This window comes from Bubalus bubalis, chromosome 2 (genome assembly GCF_019923935.1).
Source record: "Bubalus bubalis isolate 160015118507 breed Murrah chromosome 2, NDDB_SH_1, whole genome shotgun sequence".
Classification (NCBI taxonomy): domain Eukaryota; kingdom Metazoa; phylum Chordata; class Mammalia; order Artiodactyla; family Bovidae; genus Bubalus; species Bubalus bubalis.
Window position 1 is genome coordinate 14,421,160 of NC_059158.1, and position 27,433 is coordinate 14,448,592.

General features: G+C 41.0%; 1 long non-coding RNA gene across 1 annotated transcript in view; it reads left to right on the forward strand.

The window, feature by feature from the left end:
• The window catches only part of LOC123329156, a 57,639-nt gene that overhangs the window by 20,520 nt on the left and 9,686 nt on the right, over positions 1 to 27,433 (forward strand). The window contains exon 2 of the long non-coding RNA XR_006544354.2: positions 1,850 to 1,976. This is a non-coding gene — a long non-coding RNA (uncharacterized LOC123329156). The remainder of the gene's footprint in view (positions 1 to 1,849; positions 1,977 to 27,433) is intronic.

Below are 27,433 nucleotides of genomic sequence, written 5' to 3' on the forward strand. Positions count from 1 at the left end.
CTAACTAGTATTGACCTTTATTATTTATGTCTTCCTACCCAAAGTCATTCCCTCCTGTTCCTATGGAAAGACACATTTAGTAATTAGTGAACACATCAACTAACTATGGGACAACTAGAAAAAGCAACTGTATTCCAGGTTGGACATTGTCCTACAACCAATTCATATTAGAAAGTATAGTTGCTTCCCTGGTGGTCAGATGGTAAAGAACCCACATGCCAATGCAGGAGACCTGAGTTTGATCCCTGGGTCAGGAAGATCCCCTAGAGAAGGAAATGGCAACCTGCTCCAGTATTCTTGCCTGGAGAATCCCATGGACAGAGGAGCCTGGCAGGTCATAGTCCATGGGGTCACAAAGAATCAGCCTCTACTGAGCAACTCACACGCATAGTATCTGAACCACAGTAATATATCCAGGAAGTCATATTTAAGTGCATTTGCAGGAGATTATTTAGCAGTTCTCAGCTGAACAGGGCTGAGAAGGAGTGTTCTCTAAACAGGAGGACACGCACATGCAAAATAGGTGAATGTGGATGCCACATCAAATCTTCTTTGGAAGCAGAATCAATCAATAATTCCAAATTAAAATACTGATGCCACTTTCTTTTTTCAAAAGCTTTTGATTTATTCAAGCAGGTATGCAACGAATCTCTTGTCCTTTCCTTGTAACAACTCATAAAAATGAGAATACTATGTGTGATAGGAGCCTCTGGGGCCCCCAGTGGCCCTCATCATGCCTGTGTGATCTGTGCCCCTTGTGTGATAGGAGCCTCTGGGGCCCCCAGTGGCCCTCATCATGCCTGTGTGATCTGTGCCCCTTCTGTGATAGGAGCCTCTGGGCCCCCAGTGGCCCTCATCATGCCTGTGTGATCTGTGCCCCTTGAGTGTGGGCTGGACCTGGTGGCTTGCTTCTAATGAAGAGAGGACGGCAAAAGTGATGGGATGTTACTTCCAAGATCAGGTCACAGAAAGACCTGCTTGCATCCTGCTCCTGCTCACTTGCTCTCTCGCTCCCTTGCTCTGATGAAGCCAGCTGCCACACTGTGAGCAGCTGTAAAGAGAGGTCCACATGCAACTGAGAGAGGCCCCTGGTGAACAGACTGCAAGGAACTAAATCCTAAAAACAATCACATGAGCGAGCTCAGAAAAAGACCTCACCCCACAGCTCCCAAGTCAAGCCTTCAAATGAGACCAGAGCTCTGTTTGATGGACTGACAACAAGCTTATAAGAGATGCTGAGGCCAGAGGCATCCAGCTAAGCTGGGCTCAGATTCTGGATCCAAGGAACCTATGGGATAATAGATGTTGTTTAAGATGTGCAGTTTGGGGTAACTTGTTACACAGCAATAATAAATAATACAGTACTCTTTTTTGTATTTTTGCCTAGAAACACATAATATCCTTAAGAGATAAATAGAGCAGGTGTTTTTAAGCCCATTTTACAGATGGGAAACTGAGTTTAAGGACTTTGTTACCCGAAAAGGTCATTTAGCCCAAGTAGTTACTCCTGAGACTCAAACCTAGACTCCAAGCCCATTCCTTTCAATTACATTTTCAAGAGTATTAGATTAAGAATCTGAGAATGGAATTCTGATCCTAGCTATCTGGCCACTGAGTAGCTCGATTAACACATCTGGATATTAGATTCTTTGTGAATATAATGAGGTTATCGGGAGTTGGGAGTTGCTAAAGTCTCTCTTAGCTCAAAATTTCTCCATTTTATAAAAGGAAGACAAACTAGGTAACTGAAGTTGTTTCCATAATTAGGGGCAAAAAAAGAAAAACCTTTCTGTCTCTCAGTTCTGAGCTCTGTCCTGTGTTAAGCATGCTATGTTGTTCTGATTTCCAGCACTGCCAACCCCAGGAGGTGTGTGGACCTTCATCATCCTACCTTTGAACTTCCCCTTCAGGGACAGTCTCCTGACACGACCTTCATAGATCCGACGATGCCCAGCTGTGGGGCCTATAAATACCAGGTGACATTTATTTATTTATTTATTTTTCCAGGTGACATTTAAAAGGCTGATTTTTATTAGTAGGTTCTACTCACCAAAGCATTGAGTTGCCCATGCTCAGAAAAGCATAATCTCATTTTTGTAACTTCCCTCTTTTAGTTAATACCTAATAATTTGGGGAGTCAGAGGCATCACCAAGAGAAAATGAATATGTAATATATTGCTCGAGTATTCTTTGAAAGGACTTCCCATTACATGATGAGTTAACAGTGCGTTATTGGAAATGTGACTACCTTTGTTGTAAATGATTTTTTTTTTTTAATCTACACGCAAGAGGAGTGGGAGAGTAAACGTACTGTGCCATTATGAACCTGTCAGTCACGTACGGATGAGACATCAGCTCCATCTAGAACAAAATTTCCTGCCACTCAGAAATCATGTTTCCCTTTAATCTGTTATTCTGATCTGCACTAACTAGATTTTTGATGGACAGATGAACTTAGGAAATTTTTAATATAGTCATTTTCTAAAAAGCTAAAACTTGACACCAGATTTACTCTCTGGTAAGAATTAACCTTCATTATCCCATGTCCATTTCCATAGTCTGTTCTACTCTTACCCATCTTACCATGACTAAGTAGCTAGTGAGACTCTGCAGAGACATTCAGAGTATAGACAATCTGCTTAAGATTGTGGCCAAATAATTGCTGGTGGCAAAATTAAGAGTGAGAAAGTACACTCTGGCACTACAGCAAATAAATACTAAATTTATCTACTCACAGATGCAGACAACAATGCATTTTAAATCCTTGTTTTCCCTCAGGCATGATAAAGATGGATAAATAAATAAAAATCAGCAATACTGTGTCCAGGGCACAGAATTTTTTAAAAACTGTTTTTCATGGGATGGCATCCTAAATTAAAAGAAACAGCAAAGATTTAAAACACAAATGGCAGACCAAAATGAACTGATGAGCAAACAGAAAAAAAGAAGTAAAATAAAAGACATTTTTAAAAATTATAGAAAACATTATAATTCACCTAAACTAGGAACAGAGCCATCATCTTAAATAGTAATAACCCTAGAAGTTTCCTTACCATTTACACTTTCTTTTGTAGACCCCTTCCCCCACCCCCACCCCTATTGAACTGCAAGTTCAGTTCAGTTCAGTCACTCAGTTGTGTCCAACCCTTTGCAACCCCATGAATCACAGCACACCAGGCCTCCCTGTCCATCACCAACTCCCGGAGTCTACCCAAACCCATGTCCTTCGAGTCGGTCATGCCATCCAGCCATCTCATCCTCTGTCGTCCCCTTCTCCTCCTGCCCCCAATCCTTCCCAGCATTAGGGTCTTTTCCAATGAGTCAACTCTTCACATGAGGTGGCCAAAGTATTGGAGTTTCAGCTTCAACATCAGTCCTTCCAATGAACACCCAGGACTGATCTTCTTTAGGATGGACTGGTTGGATCTCCTTGCAGTCCAAGGGACTCTCAAGAGTCTTCTCCAACACCACAGTTCAAAAGCATCAATTCTTCAGCGCTCAGCTTTCTTCACAGTCCAACTCTCCCATCCATACATGATTACTGGAAAAACCACAGCCTTGACTAGACGGAACTTTTTTGGCAAAGTAATGTCTCTGCTTTCAATATGCTATCTAGGTTGGTCGTAACTTTCCTTCCAAGGAGTAAGTGTCTTTTAATTTCATGGCTGCAGGCCCCATCTACAGTGATTTTGGAGCCCAAAAAAATAGGGGCTAGTACAATTTGATGAATGCTATCTTCAATACTTAGAATTCAAAAGTAACCTCTTTGGCAAAGGTTATATATAATTTGAGGCTTTCCAGGTGGCTCAGTGGTAAAGAACCCACCTACCAATGCAGAAGACTCAGGCTTGATCTCTGAGTTGAGAAGATTCCCTGGAGGAGGAAATGGCAACCCACTCCAGTATTCTTGCCTGGAGAATCCCATGGACAGAGGAACCTGGTGGGCTACAGTCCAAGGGGTCAAAAAGAGTCAGACATGACTGAGCACACATATACTATTTGTTCTCCCAAATCAGTAGGGGTCACCCACAAGTAAAGAACACCTTTTTAAACAAAGCAACTACTTAACATCTAATAACATTTGCATATTTCAGGAAGTTTTAGCAATCTGTCTCAGAATGGAGCATACTTACGATTTAAAATGCCTTTGTTACTTACCTGAAATTGAAATTTAACTGGACAACCTGCATATTTACTTTCTAAATCTGACAACCCTGTCCCGAAGTCCTGAGAGGAAGCAGAACAGGTAGCCAGGTAATTGATGCAGAGCTGAGATCAGAACTCAAATCTCTAGACACTTAACCATGAGCACCTTCCAAAGAGGAACCTAGGAGGACAGTTTCAGCTAAGCCAATATGAGATGCAATTCATTAACCCAAAAAAGTAATGAGTCAGGAGGAGAAGGGGAAATATACCTTCCCAACTGGCCAAGGGAAAAAAATGCAAGGCAGCTGCAACTGCTTGAAAATTATTTTAAAACAACAAATGTCTCATTTTCTGAAAATGTCTCTCCAAAACTCAGTTCCTGAAACCCAGATTTGATTCTTTTTACAAAAACTTTGACCATCACCTCTGTGAATTCCTAGGAGAGGTCAGATCACTTAGAAGTCATCAGAATCCAAAGGTAAGATCTAGAAATATGAGCTGACAGAAGATAAATATTCAGCACCATGGACAATGGTTGTTATTGCCATAGAGGAGGCATTCTCCTTTCCACTGTTCTTGATATTGTGACTTTTCAAAAATTAGCTTTTCCCTCTGTGAACCAGCTTCATGTTCTCTCTAATTTCCAATCAGTATGATGGGTTGGCTCACCACTGTGGCATATAATGTTTTCAAAGAGATGTTGACACCAATACCCAAGGTACCTTCTATCACAACTATAGGCCCTTCTTTTGGTCTGTCTTTGCCCCTCTCCAGACCCTTTTCTCATTTTTAAAATTCTCTTTCACTTTATTTATTTTTAATAAATAAGCCTTTTGCTTACTTATTTTTTCCCCATCCTTTTTCCCTTTTTTAAAAATTCCTTATTCTATCCCTTGTCATGTACCTTGTGCAGTCCTAATGAGGACCCTCATACTAAAACAATATTTTCCTTAAGTAATCGAGATGGCATAGAAGAAATAAAGGCAAGACCATAGAAACACACAGTGGATTAGTTGTTGCCAGGGGCTGAGAGTGAAAGGTGGAGTTAGCTACAAAGGGAGGAAGGTGATGAAACTCTACTATATCTTGATTCTGCTGGTGGTTACACAGTGGTACACATTCATCAAAAGTCATAGGGCTGTATATTATAATTATACTGCATGTAAATTACTCATCAGTAACCCAGATGATTAAAAAAATGACATCAGAGGAAAGAGTGATATATGTTTGATAACTTCAGGGCAGATCATGGTCAGTCCTGCCCACTTGCATTAAGGCATCAGCTGAATTGAATTCATTATGTTTGCTCTGGAAACTTCATTTAGAGAGGGACACTCGCAAACTAAAAACAATAGTCACCAACAGCTGTTGGTGTTGGTGACTATGCATAAAGGGTTAGACCTTTCTGTGTGTCTCCAGAAGGCAGAATTCATACCAGTGAGTGGAACTGAGAAGAATATGGAATTGAATTATCCAAGAATAGAATGGGTTGCCTTTCTAAGATAAGGGGGAAGTTATTCAAGTAGTAGCTGTATAACATTCCATCAGAGATTTTACCAAAGAGATTTGGAGTTATATGGGAGGTTAGACTAGATGTCAGCTAACATTCCTACAATGCTCAACTCTGTGAAATTTACCTGAAGTCCCATTTATTTGTGCTGCTTAGTATCCCTTAACAATGGGTTGCTTACACAAAGCAGTTGAAGGCACACTTTCTGGTAAGCAATCATGGCTTTTCCCCTTAGAGGACAAAAAATATATATTTATTATTCCAAATTAATTCTTCATTACATCAGTAATTGTGGCCTTTAAATAAGAGGAACAATATTTGCATTAACTTTATTAAAAGTACAGAACAAGTTTTTTTGTGAAATGATCTATTAAGGACTTAACTTGAAATTAAGGACTTGATTTGAAATCTTAACAATGACATTCCGCTAGCCACTAGGTTTTTTCCCCTTTTTACTTCTGTGGAAAATGGAGTCATTAACCTTCTATTCTCTAGAATTCCAAAATAAAAATTTTGAATGTTTAACATTTCCCAATGGATCTGAGATCCTTTGATGCAATCTTTAAACTGTCATAAAATTGTCAGTGGTAGGGACATTAAACTGTTGCCCTTCTAAGATTAGTATCAAAAACAGGATAGTCTTTTCCTTAAGTTACCTACTCATTTTAAGTAAATAAGTGGTAATTGCTTTAATATTAAAAGTACTTGAATGACAAACAACATACACAAGTCTCGGAACAGTCATGTGTTTAGATTTGCACAGTACTACATTCTAGAAAAATCACTGCAAGAAATTTTAAGAGCTCTGAAGAAATCAAGCTTCTCTAAAGAAACCACATATGTCATTTAACCTTTGTTATGGATATTTTCCTGTAAACTAAGTATATGAATATTGGCTAAAGTAACTTGTTATTTTTAGCAGTATATATGTTACATAAAAAACCAAGTCTGGGTTTCTTCCCTAATTGTTCTATATTGTATATATCTCGTTCATTATGAAATCTAGCCAAAATTTTATTACAAAACATTTTTGCTCTGTCTTTAAAAGTTTTAAAGTCCTATTAAGGATTCAAACCAAAATAGAAACTTTCTGGAAGGAGATGAGAAAGATGCAACTTTTGTTAAAAATTCCAGACACCATGCTGGGGAAAATCTAACTGTTACTTTTAACTGAGTTAAGTAAAATACAAAAATAAATGTAAAAACAAGAAAAAGAAACAAAATCAATTAAGGCTCTTAAAATTATAAGCTGCATGGCAGCAAATTTCAGGTTTGTTAGTTCTTTTTCCTGGAGTGGAATTTCATATATGGAATGTAGGAATCATTGAATATTATTTGAGAGGTGTAGGCTTCCTCTCCCTTGTTATATAAACATATAATATAAAACTCTATTAAGCAATGGCATGAGCAATATAAGAAGCAAAAGACAAGCTCAGTATTCACTCCAAAGCCATGGTTTTCGAACATGAGTGTACATCCAGATTACCTAGAGAGTTTGTCAAAGCACAGATAGTTAAACATCACCCCTAGAGTTTCTGATTCAGTGAGACTGGTGGGGTTAGAATTTCCCAGATGATGTTGATGCTGCTAGTTGGAGTCATATTGAAGAACCACTGCCCTACAGAGAAGATAAGGGTTACCCCAGTAGCGGGAAGGGCACTGGTGTGAGAATCATGAAATGCCAATGCCAAAGGCAAGAATAAGGGTGGGATATTGGGAGAAAAGATGCCAATCTGAATCCCAACTTTTAAAGCATTGTTTTTTTTTTTCATCTATAAAATGGGGATAATGATAACTCCAATGTCATTAAATTATATCAATAATTTAAATTACTTGGCACATGCCAGGATTTTCTCACGAATCACTAGCTAGAATTATTAACTGTGATTAGGAATGACACATATAAGTTACAGTTTCAATAGAAATAGAATGTTATATTAAACAATGTTTAAGAACTTATTACTCTAACACTCTGATTCGATATATTTTCCATTTTCCTTATTTAACACAATTTAATATTAATAAAATTTAAGATATTTTATGCTCCACTAAGTGATTTGGAGACACAAAATTAAGGGTAACACAAGCTCCCTGCTCGTGCCCTTGAGAGGCTTCCAATCAGGTTGAAGAGAAAGACCACATATACATGAAACAGTTAAATAATAATTATGATAATATATGATGAAGTAACATAGTTAGTGGTTCAGACAGTTCATAAAAAAAATGTAGGTTCTCCAAACTTAAAAAGGAACTTGGGCCTTAAGCTTCATACTGAAGGATATGCATGATGACAATAATGAATAATAATTGCTTAGTTCTTTTCATAGCTGTAATAATATAATAACAATATACTAATGTAATATTAATCATTTTGCACAGCTTTCAGGAAAATTTATATAGATTATTTCAGATATTATCCCATCTCATAAATGAGAAAAAAAACAAGGCTCAGAGATGTTAGTTACACAGATAGTATGGTGGGAAGTAAGAATCATTCTCTGGAGAAGGAAATGGCAACCCACTCCAGTATTCTTGCCTGGAGAATCCCAGGGATGGAGGAGCCTGTTGGGTGCCGTCTATGGGGTCGCACAGAGTTGGACATGACTGATGTGACTTAGCAGCAGCAGCAGCAAGAATCATTCTCAGCTCTTCAGTCATCATATACTCTCCATTATACCAGGGAATAGATGGCAATTTAATGAAGGGCATGGAAAAAAAAAATGAGCATATGATATTCAAGGAATGGGTTGATATATCTTGACCAGGAGATTTAATTTAGTAATCAGTAGCCCCCAAGTTAAGTTAGAGCTAGAGTTGGGTAAGGTGGATGGTAATTACGGGAACCCTTAAAATTCATTTTGAGGGTTTACATTTTGGTTTGAGGTCAGTGAGTTTGTACAAACTGGATTTAAGGAGAAGCAAGTTAATCTTGTTCATTCATCCACTCTACTCAACAATAATTTATTGGGCATTAAGTGCCAGGTTTTGTGCCAGGTCCTGGGACTACAAAGATGAATAAGACACGGTCCTGTCTTCAAAGAGGGTGGGAGAGAAATGTACATTAAAGATTACAGTGCCATGTGACAGATGTAATACTAAAAGGAGAAATCAGTCGAATGCAAACCTACATTTGCCTTTCAAAACTTTCATTTATAGTGTGTTCTCCATTTAAGTAGATTTAGCATTAAATCACGGAGAAGGCAATGGCAACCCATTCCAGTACTCTTGCCTGGAGAATCCCATGGATGAAGGAGCCTGGTAGGCTACAGTCCATGGGGTTGCTAAGAGTCAGACACGACTGAGCGACTTCACTTTCACTTTTCACTTTCATGCATTGGAGAAGGAAACGGCAACCCACTCCAGTGTTCTTGCCTGGAGAATCCCAGGGACAGAGGAGCCTATTGGGTGCTGTCTATGGGGTCACACAGAGTCGGACACAACTGACGCGACTTAGCAGCATTAAATCAGTTGCCAATGAGTGTCTCTAACTCATGTGAAAAAACTCCCGGTTACATTTTGGTATAACTCCTAGGACAGCAGATAAATTTCTACTTGAGGAGGAATGAAATTCCTCCAACAGGGCAAGGGAAGGAGCAAGAAGGACTCATATAATATGGGATACTTAAGCTGGTTCTTAGAAGATGAGCAGAAATACATCTAACAGACTAAGAGAAAATGCATCCCAGGCATTGCAAAGGCATGGGGCCCTGAAATAGTCCATCCTATTAGGAGATTTGCAAGAAAGTTGCTTTTGCTGGTGCCTGGACTCTGGTGATTGCAATAAAAATAGATAGTAAATAAGTATGCTTCTTAGAGAACTTATATGCAATTATCTATAGCAAATGCCTAACAATCTCCCTGGCACATCCTAGACCCTCAATACATGTTAGTTCTTTCCCTCTGTGTTCACTTCACACCCATTTCTGTTTTAAAGATACACATAGGTTTGAATCAAAACACTTACCTTTTTATTCACTGGTGTCTTTAACTCAAAAATGGTAGATGTGATTGTGACCAGATGCTTAAAAATGTCTACCACTATCTAAACCTTAGAATTGTCTCCCTGAAGGGTGATCCTTGGAAGCCCCAAAATGCAGATTCCTAAACCACACCCACAGAATCAGAATCTTTGGTGATAAGTCAATCCAAGGCATCCTAAAGAATGCATGCTCCACAGAGAAGTCTAATGTGCAGCCAGGTTTGGGAATCACAACCAGAGCTCCAGGAATTCATCAAAGATCCTCCAGTTGTGGAACACTACCGTCACATTGGCTCTGTTGTTTAGTCATTCAGTCCTGTCTGACTCTTTGCGACCCCATGGACTGTAGCCCACCAGGCTCCTCTGTCCATGGGATTTTCCAGGCAAGAATACTGGAGTGGGTTGCCTTTTCCTTCTCCAGGGGATCTCCCTGACCCAGGGGTCAAACCCTGGTCTCCATGTCTCCTGCACTGCAGGTGGATTCTTTACCAGTGAACTACTTGGGAAGCTCATAAAACCCAATATTTACTTATAAAAATTAGTTGCATTCATGGAGAAAATATTCAAATATATATATACACAGACACATACATATATGTACACATATATCATGAGAAACGCTGGGATGGAAGAAGCACAAGCTGGAATCAAGATTGCCGGGAGAAATATCAATAACCTCAGATATGCAGATGACACCACCCTTATGGCAGAAAGTGAAGAGGAACTAAAAAGCCTCTTGATGAAAGTGAAACAGGAGAGTGAAAAAGTTGGCTTAAAGCTCAACATTCAGAAGACAAAGATCATGGCATCTGGTCCCATCACTTCATGGGAAATAGATGGGGAAACAGTGGAAACAGTGTGAGACTTTATTTTGGGGGGCTCCAAAATCACTGCAGATGGTGATTACAGCCATGAAATTAAAAAACGCTTACTCCTTGGAAGAAAAGTTATGACCAACCTGCTACTGCTAAGTCACTTCAGTTGTGTCCGACTCTGTGTGACCCCATAGACGGCAGCCCACCAGGCTTCCCTGTCCCTGGGGTTCTCCAGGCAAGAACACTGGAGTGGGTTGCCATTTCCTTCTCCAATGCGTGAAAGTGAAAAGTGAAAGGGAAGTCGCTCAGTTGTGTCCGACTCTAGCGACCCCATGGACTGCAGCCTACCAGGCTCCTCTGTCCATGGGATTTTCAGGCAAGAGTACTGGAGTGGGGTGCTATTGCCTTCTCTGACGACCAACCTAGATAGCATATTGAAAAGCAGAGACATTACTTTGCCAACAAAGGTCCGTCTAGTCAAGGCTATGGTTTTTCCAGTGGTCATGTATGGATGTGAGAGTTGGACTGTGAAGAAAGCTGAGCGCCGAAGAATTGATGCTTTTGAACTGTGGTGTTGGAGAAGACTCTTGAGAGTCCCTTGGACTGCAAGGAGATCCAACCAGTCCATTCTGAAGAAGATCAGCCCTGGGATTTCTTTGGAAGGAATGATGCTGAAGCTGAAACTCCAGTACTTTGGCCACCTCATGTGAAGAGTTGACTCATTGGAAAAGACCCTGATGCTGGGAGGGATTGGGGGCAGGAGGAGAAGGGGACGACAGAGGATGAGATGGCTGGATGGCATCACTGACTCGATGGACATGAGTCTGAGTGAACTCTGGGAGTTGGTGATGGACATGGAGGCCTGGTGTGCTGCGATTCATGGGGTCGCAAAGAGTCGGACATGACTGAGCGACTGAACTGAACTGATACACATATATATATTTGTAGTCCACTTTAAATTTTGAGAGAAAATTTGTATTTCATGAAATGTGAAAATCTGACATTTTATGTCCAAGTTTTGATGACTTTTGACAAATACAAATTCCACATCACCCACACTCCATTAAGATATGTAACAGTTCTATCATCCTAGAAAGTTCCTTCATGCTGCTTCTTAGTTGATCCCTACTCTCTGCTACCCAGAGACAACTCTCTTCTGATTTTGATCATTAATGATTAGTTTTGCCTGTTTTAGAACTTAGCATGAACACTTGGCTTCTTTCACACAACATGATTTCTGTAAGAGTTATCAATGTTCTTTAGTATATCTATAGCTCATTCCTTTTTATTGTTGAGTAGTATTTCATTACACAAATATAATTTATTTATCCATTCTCTTCTTGATGGACATGTGGACATTTCCAGCTTTATTAGAAAAACTACTATGGACAGTCTTGTAAAAATGTTTTTATGAACATACTTTTTTTTTGTTTATCTTGAGTAAATACTTTTGAGTCATAGGGTAGATATAGGTCTAATTTCATAAGAAACTACCCAGCTTCTTACTATTGAGTTTTGAGTTGTTCTGTGGCCCTTACAACTTTTCCCTTGACCAAAGATTGCATTACTGTTACTACCTCCCAGGCAGGAAGCTAAACAAGAATTGGGACCTTCCCACTCAGAGCCGTGAGACTACCGTTTGCTGATCATGGCATTTACACATGAGATTTTTTAAGCTCCTTCCTGACAGCAGCAGCAACCTGTGATTCATGAGTTAGGTTTCAGTTCAGTTGCTCAGTCGTGTCCGACTCTTTGCGACCCCATAGACTGCAGCACCCCGGGCTTCCCTGTCCGTCACCAACTCCCAGAGCTTACTCAAAGTCATGTCCATCGGGTGAGGTTTACTTGATCACAAGAAGAAAACTTAGTCCCCCCAGAAAAATCCTAAAACCCTAATGCTGTAAATTCAGCCTTTGCACTGTCAATGGACAAATGACTTACTGTAACAGAGGGCAGTGCCCTTATGAAGTGAAACATTTGGAACTCAAAGAATTGAACTGGAACAAGTGATATGTATTAGCTGCCGGAGAAAGTAACTTTTTAAAAAGATAACAAAAGATCCGGCCTAATTTCACTATTTTATCAGCTTCAGTTTCCACTCCCTAAGCACAGTTTGTTTATTTTTAGATTTGTTCCAGAAATGTATTTTATTATATGATATGTTAGGGTGGGGGAGAGAGGAGCAAGAAGAAAACAGCTGTGGTAATGACAAAGACTTCCTTCCAAGACATGCCAGGTCAGTAACAGAATTCCAGCACTTTATCATAGTTCCCCCTTCCCGGAGAGTGGACATTACCTGAGCTTCATTTCCCCAAAGTGCACTCCTCAGCGCTTCAATACTGTGCTGAAAGTATACCTGTTTTACACTATTCATTTGAGCATACTCAAATGAGCCAAAAAAGAAAAAAAAAAGGTCTAGCCCATCTGTCGGAGTTGGAAGAGAAGAAGGAATATAGGAAGAATTTGTGCATACATGTCAAAGAGAAAATAAAAGGAGACTGTTCTGGAAATATTAAATGATCTTATAATCACGAGATGTTAATAATGTATATGAAGCAGAGCCTGCATCCTCCATGGTGCCGGGGGTAGGGGGTGATTAGAGGGGTGGTTAGGGGAAGTGCGAGAGGGAGAGTGGATGAGCTGAAGTAGAACAGAAACGAAAAAATGAACGTCCAAGGAAAATCTATAGTAGCACCATACATGGTAATGGCCTGACTTTATAGGTCAATGTTTTACGGTAGCTTTTTTGCAATTCAGTTTCCTGCCCTCTTCCCTAGGTGATGAGTCTCAGCTTCTCCCAGTTAAGACAAAAAGGAAAAAACGATTTACAGCTACCTTCTGGATAGCAATACAGAAAGCCCACTCAGCTGGTGACCTTGCTCAAGGTATGAATTGCAGAGCAAAAAGGGCAGTTCTCAGAGCTTAAATAGCTATGAGCAGCTTCCTTCCTGGAAGCAGAGAGATAGATAGTCAGGTAAGAAGAATATATATAATAAAATAATATGTATATATATGAAGTAACATATACAGTATATATAACTAATGTATACATTGCCAATTACATGGTACATCTCACATAATACATCAAATATCAAGATGAGGGCACACAGCGCTAAGGGAAGTGCAGTTCCCATCTCAGCTCTGCTATGAGCTTTGGGGTTTTAATTCAGTACAAGGAAAAACAACAGTAAACTGAAGTGCTCTTTCCATCCTTTCAAAGCACGGTTTTCAGGAACAGAGAGAGGCGTTGCCAGGTGGGAGGAGAGAATTGACCGGGAGAAACATTACAGCCAATCTAGACATGATTGTCCCTGGTGTGCCACGTTCGATTCAGGGAAGGAAAAGAAAGCTGACCCTGGATTAGTTCTGTCCTTGGATTGTCCTTCCACCAAGTGCCCACCCAGCGCTCAGGGCAGCCTCTCCTGGATCTAACCTGGCTTGTCGGAAACCAGCAGCCCCCCTCCCCTCCACCGCACCCCAGATCAGGTCTGGCTGCTCTACTTTCTACCGGTTCTGGAGAGCAGCATCAAGTTCTCAGTAGTCCTTGTAACTCCTGTTCTAGATGTCTATCCTCCCGCTGCAGGGGCCAAACCAACCTGCTATCTGTTGCCACCGTGAGAACTGAGTGAGGGCTTTGAACATAGCTGGGGAGCCAAGCGGTAGGGGGTGGACAGAGCTGTCTTCCCTTGTGTCTCCATCCGTCACTGCCTCTACCAGGCCCCACCACACTGCCACCAAAGAGTGGGGGAAAAAATCAGGGTGTGTTTCACTGCCTATTGTTTCATGTTTTAGTGAACAGTCTGCAATGACCAAAAGAAGAAAAATAAAAAAGTCCCCTCATCAGAACCACGGGGCCCTCTGGGGTTCAACAGCATCATTCCCAGTACCCAGATCACTCCCCTACACTTCGTGGTTTTTTTGATCCAGTCCGGCCTCCTTGCCCAGCCTGGGCAGCAGAGCAGGGGCAGCAGGCCGAGGGGCGAGATGATGAATTCAGAAACACAGGATCAGCGGGGAGATTAGGCTGTCAGCCTCGGAAGCACTTTCCTGCTGAAGAGGAGATAAGCGGGAAAAGGTGAATGAGAACACTAGTCACGACAGATGGTTTGGGAGATTTGGAAAAGAGAGAGGGAAAAAGGGAAAGGTGTGGGGTGCGGGAGACAGACAGGGTTTAGGAGAAGGGCTGGTGGGGAGAGAAAATGGTCAGCAAGTGGTCTCTGGATGGAGCCTCTGACCTTGAGACCACCTTCCTAGCCATTAGGATGGCTACTATAAAAAATGTTTTAAGAAAGGAGAAAAATCAGGAAAAAGGGTTGGTAGAGATGAGGACAAATTGGAACCCTGACGCACTATTGATGAGGATGTAAAATGGTGCGTCCACTATGGAAAACAGTATGGTGGTTTTTCAGAACTCAAGAATAAAAGTATCATATGATCCAGCAATTCCACTTCTGAGCATCCACCCCAAAGAATGAAACTAGGGATTCAAGGAAATATTTGTACACCCATGTTCATAGCAGCCTTGTTCACAATAGCCAAAAAGTAGAAGAAACCCAAGTCTGCTGACAGAAGAATGGATAAATAAAATGGGGTATATACACAAACCATGGAAACACTACTTAGCATGAAAAATGGAGGAAATACCGTCATGTGCTACAGTAAGGATAAACCTTGAGGGCATTATGCTAAATGAAGTAAGCCAATCACAAAAATACTGTATGATTTTACAGATATGTGATACTTCAGGGTAGTCAAATTCATGGAGACAGAAAGTAGAGAGATGGTTTCTGGGGGCTGGAGAAAAAGGGAAAGGAGAGTTATTGTTTAACAGGTTCAGAGTTTCAGTGTTGCAAGGTAAAATGAGTTCTGGAGATGAACGATAGTTATGGCTGCGCAACAATGAGTGTACTTAACCCACTTGAAAATGAAAGGGGCAGCCCAGGGTACTCAGTCTACAGTCTCCTGTAAGCTGCCTGCTGGGCCAGCTAGTGTTACTTGCTCAGTCGTGTCTGACTCTTTGCAACCCCAGTGGATTGTAGCCCACAAAGCTCCTCTGTCCATGGGATTCTCCAGGCAAGAATACTAGAGTGGGTTTCCATTTCCTTCTCAGGGGATCTTCCCGACCTAGGGATCGAACCCGGGTCTCCCACATCGTGGGCAGATTCTTTACCATCTGAGCCAGCAGGGAAGCCCAGAACTCCTTCCAAAGCCTAGTGTGTCAATATGCTTCTGTGAAGACCACTATATCACAGCTTAATTTTTTATCATTGCAACAATGATATCAGTTTAAAAGTATGCAGAGCAGGGTTTTTCCCCTTTCAGTGTTTTCCTCTGTTTGAATTGTTTCTTCCAGTTAGTAAAAAAATGTTGACACTGCCCCCCCGTGATTAAAATGGTAAATTTTATATGATGTGTATTTCACCACAATTTAATTTTTTTTAAGTGGGTGCAGGGAAAGTAGGGAAATATCTGAATACCTTGAGATCAGGGCTGTGTTTGCTATTTGTACTATGAGGCTGCTTTTCATGGTTACAGTCTCTAACCAGAAAAACCATATAAGAAATTCATTCACTAGCCCCCACATTCTCATCACATCCTTCCTCAAACTTGATGTCTCAGAAGGCTGAATTTGAATCTGTTTTTCAGATTTCATTGCTGACACAATTGCCCGTATGTGGACAGAATTTCAAGCCTTCTCATTTTAGCTTTATTCTAGCTTTCTCTTTCTGCTTTGGCAAGCCTGTTCAATCAAGTACACAGGACCATGCAGACAGGTACCGCTTTAACCTAAGAGTCTCCTTGTGCCTGTCTTCCCTTGAGTGGTACAAATATGCTCTCTTCTCAGAAATATTGATCAGGCATTTCTGCTCACTCAGCCTGAGCTGAAGACTTAAGTGCGAGGATTCCAGCTCTGCTGGTATTATGCATTCTATTAACATTATGTTAATTAACTGAAAAGCCACACATTGATTTTCCTTGAGAGGTTCCAAGGATCAAATATCAATGAATGGACCCAGCTAAGCCTAATTCGCTAATGGATTTTTAACCTACATGGAGAGAAAAGCTTCAAGGGAAAAGTAATTTTTCCATCTGCCAGAAGAAATGAAGAACTTACCTTTTCCAACTGATTTAGAGATTTTCCACATTCTAAGAAATCCAAAAATAATTTCTACACATAAGCCTTATGTTTTCTTTAATTGTTATAGAAAAGGTCAGACGGAAAGAATCTCAAAGCAAGACCCCAAGTTCAATTAATTATGGAATATCCAGGAATTGTGGATTACAATAAACATATTCGTTGAACCTGGGCATTAGTGTCTTATTCTGACAAGGCTCTTAACAGTACTACGTATCAAAAAATGTTTAATGCTTGTATTTAGGAGGGTAAAAGGAAAATTCTGACAATCCAGTATAGCACCCAGCTCATCACTGGGACCCCAAAGTAGATGAAACATGTTTTCTCCTAAGAGGGAACAGTTTAATAAATCAGGGGTTGAGGATCCCTTCAGTAAATGGCAGTAGGTAGAACTGAGTGATGTGACTTTGTCAAGGTCTCCCTAAAAATCTCTTTTTACTCAATGCTGACTACATTATTATCATCATCCCTTAGACTGATTTCCAAGCAGGTTTCCTTAAATCATAGTGAAATGGGAGGTACAAAGAGTAAAACTACTAGTAACAAAATGATAGTTTCTGTGAACACCCACAGGACAACACATCTCTAGTCCCACGGTGCCACAGCCCCAGACATTTTCCCTGGTTCAAGAGGATATTGGATGGGGTGGGGGGAGAGTAAAGGAAGAAAATAGAGCTTATGTATCTTACATCAAAAACTGGGCAGCATATGTAATAGAAGAAGCAAAGACTTTACAATTATGTAAATACATTTGTAGAAAAACTCCATTACTTTCATCCTAAGGGACAAAAAAAAAGAGAGAGAGAGGATATTGGGAATTCCCAGAAGCTCCTGGGGGCTTCCCAGGTGGGACTAGTGGTAAAGAACCTGCCTGCTAATGCAGGAGACACAGGTTGGATTCCTGGGTCGGGAAGATCCTTGGAGAAGGCAATGGCAACCCGCTCCAGTATTCTTGCCTGGAGAGTCCCCTGGACAGAGGAGCCTGGCGGGCTACAGTCCATGGGGTCGCACAGAGTCGGACACAGCTAAAGTGACTGAGAGCACAGAAGCTCCTGCTGCTTCTCAGCGCCTCCTGTGGCTCCAGCAGAGTGGGCTTGCTGTACGTGTGTCACTCCAACCCCAACTGAGGGCATGTCCTGTCTCTTCTCATGTCAGAGACTACTGTGAATTACCAAAGTGTGTTTCCTCTTTCCCCGGGTATAGGTATACTACACTTCCCAGCCTCCTTTCAGGTGCATGGCCCTGGGACTGAGTTCCAGCAGGTAGACTATGAGAAGAAGTGAAGTACCATGTCCTGGCCTGGCCAATAAAACCTCCCTCGTGACCTCTTGCTCTCTCGCTTTCTCTCCCTCTGTCTGGCAGCTAGTTATTGGTGTCCACAGAACGTGCTGAAGATGCCAGAGCCTCTGTTGGCCTGGGTCACTGAATGACTGCCCCAAGCAAGGTCTTCCTTACCTCTTGCCTCCACGCTCCTCTCCAGATTCACTACCACTGCCTACCAACTGCTCTTTATGTCAACAAAACATGAAGCCATGAAATTCAGAATTTTTTCTATTTCAGCCAGGGGTATATTTCATGAAAAGGTAATGAAGGCTTAAGTCTGGGCACTCCTCACGTTCATGGCCCCCTTCAAAGAACCAAGAAAGGTCCCTGGCAATGATTTCATGTGGTCATTTTTGTTTTTTTCCTAAAATTTGCAGAAGTCAAATGTTTTAGTTACAAGTGGAAAAGCCCACGTTCTTTTTCCTCTTTAATTTCCTCTCCATTATGTGTCACTTTGTCTCTAATGGCATTGGAGTGTCCAGGGGGCATTTTTGGAATCTGGCTAAAGGAAGTTTATTTTGGATTTCATGGGATCATTTATCTGGTTCAAAGTCACTTCCAGGTATATCGAAGTTATTGCTGGCTGAACCAGGATAGAAATGGTTTTCCAGGAATTCTTCTAGTGCCCTCTGTGCCAACCTACCTGGTGTACAAACATAAAAGAGCAGGACCAGAGGCTCTAACGCAGCATGTACAGGTTCTGTGACTCCTGACATCAGAGCCATGGGTAATAGAGCACAAAGTTTGAAATGTGCCCTGTCAGAAGCTTCTCTGTGGGAATTCCCTCTAATCCTTAGGCATGTAAATGTGTAAGCAGATAATTTGGTTCTCAACAACACCTAGTCAAAACAGAGATTGTCTTTGGTGAGTGTATGCAGTTATAAATATGCCATACATTTCCTCCCCCTTTTATTATAGAAATCACTCAAAATCTTTCAGAATTCTTGTTTGTTGAGCACAAGCTGGTAGGAATATTACAAAGAGTGCATCATTTGCATTGTCTTCATTCTTTTATTCACCCTAACAATCAATAATTGAGAATTAATTCTGATTAACCATTCTAGAAAAAAAAGACCAAATTATGTTTTCATTCTTTCTGCAGAAAGTGATATTACAAAATCATCGGCAGATGAAGAAGTGATCAAAAAGTATGCCACCCAAGAGAGTAAGGAAAAGAAGTCTTAAAGAGATGTGTCAGGCAACTAGTAAAAATATATTGTTACATTTCTGGGCTTGGTACTATTTATCAGCTTTTTAAAAATTATTATTCTTTGGAGTACAGTTGATTTACAGTGTTGTGTTTCTGCTGTACAACAAAGTGAATCATTTATACATATACACACGTCCACCTGTTTTAGATTCTTTTCCCATATAGGTCACCACAGAGTACTGAGTAGAGTTCCCTGTGCTATACAATAGGTCCTTATTAGTCATTTATTTTATATATTTGTTGTTTTAGTCACTAAGTCATGTCTGACTCTTTGCAACCACATGGACTGTAGCCCACCAGGCTCCTCTATCCATGGGATTTCCCAGGCAAGAATACTGGAGTGGGTTGCCATTTCCTTCTCCAGGGTATCTTCCCGACCCAGGGATCGAACCCACGTCTCTTGCATCTCCTGCATTGGCAGGCGAATTCTTTACCACCAAGCCACCTGGGAAGCCCCATTTCATATATACTGGTACATGTATTAACATGTCAGTCCCAATCTCCCAGTTTATCCCCCCTTTCCCCTTTGGTAACCATAAGTTTGTTTACGACATCTGTAACTCTATTTCTGTTTTGGAAATAAGCTTTTTAAAAGTTTAAGTTATTGGGATTCACCTAATTATTCTAAAAAATAGTCCCTTTTGTGCCAAGTTTTATATTTGTAACTGTGTATTCTTTTCTTAAAGAGCCCCCAACATTTTATAACCCTCAGGCCCCACTAAGTCCAGCCCTGACACAGCATCTAGCACTATTCTAGCAATGCACCCCCTTCAGTGCCACCCGGGCCACTGTGTCTCGAGGGGGACGTGCTGACGACCTCAGTAGCCAAGGGCATCTCCAGGGAGGAACCTGTGTCCCTTGGGCCACTCTCACACCAGTTCCCTGTCTCAGATGATAGGAGGCAGGTTCTCTGAGGCTGCACAGAAAGCCAGCGCAGAGGCTTCTTTTCATCTGTGCTCACAGCGATCAGTGCCTCCCTTCTAACCATCATTCCTGGATGCAGCACGAGCACCTGTGTTCTAGCTCCCCATCAGACATGGTGCCAGGTGATGCTCTTGGGAGCCAATTGTCAGATTTAATAAAAACCAGTCAGTATGGCTCCCCTGAGCTGTCAGACAAGCTCAAACCTGGGCAATGTGCCAATTAACCTTCCAGACTTGCCCAAACATGTCTGGTCACAGCCAAGATACCCAGCTCGGATACTTGGCTTCCAGTCTTTCTAGCCAAGATGCATTTCTAAGTAATAAAATCTCATTCAGTCTTGAGAGTTTATGAGTGGGGGTCTTCCCTATGCTACAGACAAGGGAAATAGATTTAGAAATCTTCACCAACTTCCCCATGATCTCAGAATCTACAAGTCATAGACTAAGTGCCGAAACTCAAACCTTCTGCCTTCTGAATCTATGCTCTGCGCCCCTTCAATCCATTGAGATTAAAAGCACTGGTTACAGAAGGATTGGACAAGATGAAGATGCTGAAACATGAGCATGGTTGCTGAGAGTTTTCAGGGGTTTCAGGGCTGTTGTTTTGTCTTTATAAGCAGACAGAGAGAAAAAAAAGAGTTGGCACCTTGCACCAATAGTAACTATGAAATGGACTATTTCTTCCTTGATCCACTTAATTCTTGATGAGGAGAGAGTTAAATAGATGACCCCATAATGCTTTTCTGTTTGAAATAATCATCAGTACTACATAACCAGGACAACAAGTTGTGTCTTCTTTTCTCTTACCGTTGATATTCATGGTACACAAAAGCACCACAATGTGTTCAAAGTGGTTATAGTATCAATTTTCTTACACTACAGAAGAAAGAGTGATCCCTAAAGCCATTGTAGAGAGTTGGTAAGAAGAGAAATGGGAAAAAAAGATGAGGATCTGACCTTAAAGAGACTGAACAGCTCTCACACGCTAGAGGTGTAATTCATAGCAGAGGAGATGACTGTGTCAGAAATATTTCTTGATAGGTCTTTGGTTGAGGAAAGTGAGCCCCACCCCCACCTGCTGCTCCCAGGGGCCAACTAAAAGAAAAGATGAAACTGGAAAAGAGCTGCATTTCTTGATAAGAAAATAACAGAATTAGGAGCTGTTCATTGATGACTTGAGAGAAATGGGTGAGGTAGATGTGGGAACCAGGAAGGAGGAAGGAGGTGAAATAGAAGGAAGATCTTGAGGAAAAGAAAGGGGTTTGAGTGGCATCCATAAGCTGAAGTCAAAATGGGAGATGCTGGCCCAGTAAAAAATGCCCTGAATTAAGAAAAGACCATGGAACCGTAAGTCAGGGAGGTCTACCATGCATTTTAAAGGTTTTTACTTGCAGTGCCCTCTAATGTTATCATCCACACCATCCCTTCCCTTTTCCCTAAAACCTTGGGTCAGAATCTGCTCCACCATCCTTGCTGGGACACTTTGGAGAGAAGGGACTGAGGTTGAGTCCTGCATTAGCAAGCTGATCCAAGAAGACAGAGGTGTCAGAGCCAAGACCAATGACCAGTTGCAGCCCTGGGAGCCCTAGAGAGTGAAGCCCCTCAGAAAAGGCAGGCACATCAAAGAATCCTTCTGCAACCTGTGAGATACTCAAACTATCTTATCTGCATAGTAAAAAATGACCACAGAATTTTTCAGAAATGAGAGACATCAGGAATGCATAAGCATAATATAAAATAGCTCACTAATAAAGCTGATATTAGTCTTGGAGTCTTAGCATGAAGTGAAAGACATTATGCAGGAACAGAAGCCCTGAGATCTAAGACTAAAAGCAAGGAACAGGGCTAGCGGCAAGGCTGGGATTAACTCAGTGATCTGCTTCTCTGATCATGGCCTTTCCCAGAGCATCATCTGTTATGGGCTGAAATGTGTCCTCCCAAATTTTATATATTGAAGTCCTAACCCCCAGTACTGCAGAATGGAACTGCATTTGAAGATAGGGTCTTTAAAACAGGTAATTAAAGTAAAATGACGTTATTAGAGTGGACCCTAATCCAATGACTCATGCTCATGCTAAGTTGCTTCGTCTTGTCTGACTCTTGGCGACCCCATAGACTATGTAACCTGCCAGGCCTACTCTGTCCATGGAATTTTCCAGGCAAGAATACTGGAGTGGGTTACCATGCCCTCCTCCAGGGGATCTTCCCGACCCAGGGATTGAATCCACATCTCCTGCGTCTCCTGCATTGCAGGCAGATTCTTGCCCCACTGAGCCACTGGGGAAGCCCTAATCCAGTGACCAGTGTTCTTAGAAGAAGAAGCAATCAGGACACAGAAACACACAGAGGGAGGACTCTGTGAGGACACAGGGTGAAAGCCATCAATAAGTCAGAGAGGCTTCAGGAGGAAACCCACACCTCAATCTTAGACTTCCAGCCTCCAGCACTGTGAAATAAATTCTATTTAAACCAGCCAGTCTGTTTCGCAGAGCAACCCTAACAAACTAGTACAGCGCCCCCCTCTCCTCTGGTCACTGTTAACTGAGGTCAGACGAGTCCCATCCCTACATCCCAAGGTGGTCCAAAAAAAAAAACCCTCCAAAGCATGAACAAAACTTCTGAGATAATTTTCACTTTGTGGTTTGAATAATTTGATCCAAACTAAATTTACTCTATATATACAAGGTAATTTTGCACATAAATGTGTGGTTTCAACAAATGAAACCCTATTGTGGACCAAGACCAGCAAAAGCAATCCGTGCTCTCTTTTACTCTGATCTCCAGGAAAGCAAAGTATTTGTATTATGTAGGAATAAAAAATATTTCTAATTGCTTTGTATTAATCATACAAAAATATTTTGCATTTCATTCAGTATTTGATTCTATATTTCTAGGGATTTTTACATAGCACCCGATGGTGTGAAACCTGGCAGTTTGGAGCCATTGTGGAATAGTTGGCCGTACATTCTTTGGTCATGTTGCTTTTAAGGTATTTGTAAGTTTACAGTCAGTATAACTGATTTCTACACTTTAGAGTTTACCTAGTGAATTATTATGATCTTCGGTCTTTGTCAGCATCAAAAAAAATACTATGAAAACAAGAGGATACCCTCAAAACTCTATACATACACAACTCTATACATACACAACTCTATACATACACAACTCTATACATACACAACTCTGGCAGTGTTGGTTTAGTCACCAAGTCATGTGCAACTCTTGCAACCTCATGGACTGTAGCCCATGAGGCTCCTCTGTCCATGGGATTTCCAAGGCAAGAATACTGGAGTGGGTTGCCATTTCCTCCTCCAGAGGATTTTCCTGACCCAGGGATCGAACCCAGATCTCATGCATTGCAGGCAGATTCTTTACAGCTGAGCCACTGGGGAAGCCCCATGTACAACTCCAATTGTATCCAAAAGGCAACATAATACATGCCTTGGAAAATGTATCAGTTGTCACTTCTGTCTGAGAAACTTTGGTTCCACTTATACTAGTGTATACAGCTGACCCTTGAACAACACCAGTTTGAACCACAGCAGGTCTACATATATGTGGATTTATTTTTTCACTAAATACATACCATAGGACTACATGATCTGGGCTTGGTTTAATCCATACACGTGGAACCTTGGATAGGGAGGAACCGCAGATCCAGAGGGCTGACTATAAAGTTATACCCAGATTTTCAAATGTATGGGGTGGAGGTCATCGGTGCATCTAACCTCCAGGTTGCTCAATGGTAAACTACACTCAAGTTTTACACCCCCAAATTATAGGCATGCCAAACAAGTTATCTTTCCTCTCTCTTCTGATTGCTCTTTCAGAATGAATACACATGGTAGACCCATGTTTTAGAGTTTCCTATTTGATTTCTTGAGTACTCCAAGTGAAGACTTCAACTTTTTCAGACTCATTTTCTCCTCCCCTACACTGACTCTGGCAGTGTTGAACAAAATGGCAATCAAATCCAAAGAAATGCAGACTAAATGGTGATACAGGAAAAGCAAAACGTAATATATCTTTATCTCACAAACAAAATTATTTTCTAGACCAGTGCTTCTTAACATTAATGCTCATAGGCAGGTGTTGTAAATTGCTGTTGGAGGACGCGAAAGTGCTTACCAAACTGAGAACTTATCTTGAGACCAAAAAATGAGGGAGGCAGTTCCATGTAATCGATGGATCCATTTATTGTAGAGCAACTCACTCACAGGGTAAGACTAGGAGGGCAAGGATTCAGAAGCATCCACAGCTGCACCCCGCACCAAGTATCCATAGGGACAATTTTATAGTTAACCTAGGGTATAAGGTATGTGCTTGGAAACAGTATGTGCATTCCTAAGTCAAGATTTATGAATGGGTAACTAGTCTCGTGGGTGCTGCGAATACCTCAGCAAAGGTCTTCATCATTGTTTGGGGATTAACAGAGCATTGAGGCCACCTGGCCCTGCTGTTGCCACTGCTAAGACAGTTCAGTCGTGTCCGACTCTGTGCGACCCCATAGACGGCAGCCCACCAGGCTCCCCCATCCCTGGGATTCTCCAGGCAAGAACACTGGAGTGGGTTGCCATTTCCTTCTCCAATGCATGCAAGTGAAAAGTGAAAGGGAAGTCACTCAGTCATGTCTGACTCTTCATGACCCCATGGACTGCAGCCCACCAGGCTCCTCCGTCCATGGGACTTTCCAGGCAAGAGTACTGGAGTGGGGTGCCGTTGCTTTCTCCCCACCTGGCCCTAACAATCATTAAATATTATCTATTAACTACAAAGCCCTTCAGGACAGAGAAGTGACTTGCTACACAGTATAGTCCTGGGTCAGGTGAGTGGAATGACAGAAGGGACTGCGCTGGCCCAAGATGGCAGTGGTTATGTTAACAGCCATACAGTTGCAGACCCGAGGGGCTCTGGAATGGGTCCTGAGATTCTGCATTCTGTATGAAAAGCTCTAAGGTAATGCTGATGCTGCTGATTTATGAAACAATTTAAGTAGCAAGATTCTAGATCTTTATTTCTAGATCTATGAAAATGTAACTACACAAATCATTAGAAAAATGTAGGAGAATATTTTTTTAATTGGAAGGTCAGAGTCTCTTTCCATAGTAGATTTAAAGAAAAAGGCAATTAGATTTAATGCATAAAAATTTAAACTCCTATACAATGAATACTTCTGTATGATGAAGTGAAGGACAGTAAAGAAACTGATAGCATATTTCCAACGTATATAACAAAACTTCCTATTCAGAATAAATGAAGGACTCCTTGAAATCATAAGAAAAGACTGAAATCACAGAAGAGTTACAATTTAGCAATAAACATGTGAAGTTGCATCAACCTTCTAGTAAGGAAGGAAATGCAGATTGAAACCACATGAGATATTTTCTATTCACCCACTTGTCAGAAATTTAAAACAATGCTTTTTGGCATTTTATAAGCTGTCATTGTTAATTTTAAGGCAATACAGCTCCAAAAATAGGTATTTTTTTTTATCATAGATTCCAACTTAAAGATGAGGAAACAGATGCCTAGAAACATGAAACAATTTGCCCAAAACTACTTACTGTAGTAACTGTTTAGAACAGTGGCCTCCTGGCTGGCAGTTTAGCTTTGGAGATAAGAGATGTTAGAGTTAAAAATTTCAAAGGCATGCTGCAATCCTTAACAGAAAGACTTACCATTCTGTCCCATTTATCACTGTTGCAAATGCCATCAGTGCTTTATTTTCTATAATAGATGATGAAAATGTAGAATTCAATTTTGTTTTGATCATATCTTTCTATGTATATTCATGGTATGATATATGTACATATATATACAACTGAGATCATATCATGAAATAACTGTATAAAACATTACATAAAAATATGTATTAACATTATGTAAAAATACTTTCAGGGAATTCTGCGGTGGTCTGGTGATTAGGATTCTGAATTTTCACTGCCTAGGGCCTCGGTTCAATTGCTGGTTGGGGAACTAACATCCCACAAGCATTGTGGCCAAAAAAAGTTTTTTTTAACTACTAAGAAAATACAATTTTAATGATTCCTTAATGGATCATCATATAGTGGAATATGTCGTGATTTATTCAACATGTCCCCAGAATTGAATGGTCATTTCCCCCTCTTCCTTGCTTATGCTAGTCTAAAAACCATCTTGACAAACAAGTAAATCTGTTAACAATTCGGCTATTATTTCCTTGGGAGAGTTACTGAAAAGTAGAATGTGAATCAAAAGACTGAAATTGTTTTAAATCTTTTAATACATGTCAGCGAATTCCTATCCAGAAAGATTATGCCAGTTAAGGTACACACTATTATTGTTATCAATATTGTGTTTTTAAATGAATAATGTGATCACTAAAAAAAAAATAATCACTGTTTAAATGTTTAGTTTGTTAACCATGAGTGAAGTTAAACATTTTTTCAGGTTTATTAATAGATCTATGTCCTGTCTATGAAAAACTTCCATCCACTTCCTCGGCCCTTATGGGGGTTAGGTCTCAGTGTCTTTTTTTGCCTGTATCAATTCAGTTCATTTGCTCAGTCATATCTGACTCTTTGCGACCCCCTGGACTGTAGCACACCAGGCCTCCCTGTCCATCACCAACTCCTGAAGCTTGTTCAAACTCATGTCCATCGAGTCAGTGATGCCATCCAACCATCTCATCCTCTGTCATCTCCTTCTCCTCCTGCCTTCAATCTTTCCCAGCATCAGAATCTTTTCAAATGAGTCAGTTCTTCGCATCAGGTGGCCATCAGGTGGCCAAAGTATTGCAGTTTCAGCTTCAGCATCAGTCCTTCCAATGAATATTCAGGACTGATTTCCTTTAGGATTGACTGGTTGAATCTCCTTGTAGTCCAAGGGACTCTCAAGAGCGTTCTCCAACACCACAGTTCAAAAGCATCAATTCTTCATCACTTAGCTTTCTTTGTAGTCCAACTCTCACGTCCGTACATGACTACTAGAAAAACAATAGCTTTGACTAGATGGACCTTTGTTGGCAAAGTAATGTCTCTGCTTTTTAATATGCTGTCTAGGTTGGTCATAGCTTTTCTTCCAAGGAGAAAGTGTCTTTTAATTTCATGGCTGCAGTCACCATTTGCAGTGATTTTTGAACCCCCCAAAATAATCTGTCACTGTTTCCATTGTTTCCCCATCTATTTGCCATGAAGTGATGGGACTGGATGCCATGATCTTAGTTTTCTGAATGTTGAGTTTTAAGCCGACTTTTTCACTCTCCTCTTTCACTTTCATCAAGAGGTTCATTAGTCCTTCTTCAATTTCTGCCATAAGGGTGGTGTCATCTACGTATCTGAGGTTATAGATATTTCTCCTGGCAGTCTTGATTCTAGCTTGTGCTTCATCCAGCGCAGCATTTTGCATGATAT